Genomic DNA, 2040 nt, shown 5'->3' on the forward strand with positions numbered 1-2040 from the left:
TCAAGCTAAGCTAAGCTAAGCTAATATTGAATATTTTCAACTGAAAAATCAACATCATTTTGGTTTCTTCTGTAGAACCGAGCCTGATAATGATTTTTGGGCCAACTTATAAATTCTGCTAAGGAAATTTTCCGCTGAACAACTTAGACGAGGACCATAACTTCGTTTCTTACTAGGCAAAAAAGATATAAGCTATTTAACAGGGTATGTTTTTTGACCTTGAAGAATAATAAATTTAATTGACTTCACTGCTTCTGCCTCGCGAAGTTATGCATAAAAGGAAATCATGCAATTCCTCGCTACACGGAAAAAAATTGCATGGGCTTTTCAAAAACATAGTCATGATAATTTTACTATATCCATCATTTAGTATTTTCAACCATGATTTAGTATTTTCTACCAAAAATCTGGGCGATAATACTACGACATAGTATTTTTACTATGCGAACTTTGACAGCTCATAGTAATTTCTTCGTGTCTAAATTACCATGCCCATGATATTTAGATTTTGCACGATTCGTGTTCTTGTAATTACTATGCGCATTATACTTTTGACACATCGTCCAGTCGGTTACAATTTCGAACCAGAAAAAATAAAGTTGCCCCGTGGGTACGTCAATTTTGAATCTCCGGCGTGAATACCTAAGTGTTTCGGTCGATTTGTGATGTGCACCTGGGGCAGGCTAAAGTCATCGTCATGAGGCGTGAAGCTGTGACTGTGAAGCCTCTTGGTCCGTCAAACTCAATTGACTGTTTCTTAACGACCAGTCACTTCGTTTGCCAGTCATTCATTCCCCATTCATTTGAAGCTAAAATAATAACCTAGTCAAGCAATCGCATTCAAACGACCGATGACGAAAAAGAAACGCATTTATTATTATTGTTGCTCCTGCCAGCAGTTCAGTTTTTTATTGCTATTGTTGCTCTCTGCCAGCAAGTCGTTCAATTAGTTGTAGGTACCTGCCGTCAGCAGCCGATCGAAGTGTGAAGAGATTTGCCAGTCACTCTCAGGAGAAATTTTGACCATGTGTAGGAGCTTCGCCAGTCGATGATGGAGAAATGTTGTCGTGCTTTATCCGTCATGCGAGTAGTGAGGCTCCGTCAATTGAGAACAGTGCCAGTCGTTTGATGAAACAAAACTAGTCGGGTCAAGCGTGACGGGCGAAATTTACCATCACTGACCTGGGGCAAGACTCACAAAACTGATGTGACCAGTCGGCTGATGACAATGCTCCGGCGGAGGAGGCAAACCAATAAGAATCTGTTGCTGTTGACGAAACAGTCCAACGAGCCTTCAATCCGACGCACCCAGAGCCGAACAACATATCAGTCTGGTTGGAAAATGTTGTTTTCAGGTTAGTGAGATTGTATTCTTTTTCTTTTACATTTTATTCCAATCCTATGTAGGCAAAAAAGATTGACAGTTTTTTCTTTTCAATTTGTTTTAGCTAAGCGAATGCTGTTTTCGAGTTCCCCAACCGTGGGAACCTCCCTCGGTGGTGTAACAAGTGTAAATTTCAGCAATTGGCCAACGACGGAGGACAATAGAACGAAGGATGGTAACCGGTGAACTGGCGCACTGTAAGCGGGACGCAGTTTCAGCACATCTGCCGGGCCGATGAATGCAGTCTTTCAGGTGAGTGAAATTGTGTTATTTAAACTAATTTTTCTACTGCTTTTTGGATAAGCAAACTGAACAGTTTTTCTATTTCCTATAATTAATTGTTTTTTTGTTTTCTAATTTTCATTTCAGACGTAAAGCTGTACGCTTCGATGCAACCCCAGTTTACCAACCGTGGATGGTCGTAAAAACTTACAATGAGTTGAAAAAAATAAAATTTTAAATTGGTAACAAATGAATTTTATTTACAAGCCTTTATATCTTGCTGCATGGTAATTTTGTGATATATACCATGATACGATACTCTTTTTAATGTGTTATTTTAATAATGGAAAATTGCACTTTTACAATGCACGAAGAAAAATAACTCATTCTATCATTAACTTTTTACTACGAATGCAGTCGAAATTACTATGCGC

The 2040-nt window shown here is 38.8% G+C and overlaps 1 long non-coding RNA gene across 1 annotated transcript; it reads left to right on the plus strand.

The window, feature by feature from the left end:
* The first annotated feature begins 1212 nt into the window (after positions 1–1212).
* Positions 1213–1823, plus strand: LOC129749752 (uncharacterized). The gene is made up of 3 exons (XR_008738155.1): positions 1213–1355; positions 1449–1636; positions 1754–1823. It is a non-coding gene; the product is annotated as an uncharacterized LOC129749752 (long non-coding RNA).
* Positions 1824–2040: the final 217 nt, after the last annotated feature.

Source organism: Uranotaenia lowii, chromosome 2 (assembly GCF_029784155.1).
Source record: "Uranotaenia lowii strain MFRU-FL chromosome 2, ASM2978415v1, whole genome shotgun sequence".
Taxonomy (NCBI): domain Eukaryota; kingdom Metazoa; phylum Arthropoda; class Insecta; order Diptera; family Culicidae; genus Uranotaenia; species Uranotaenia lowii.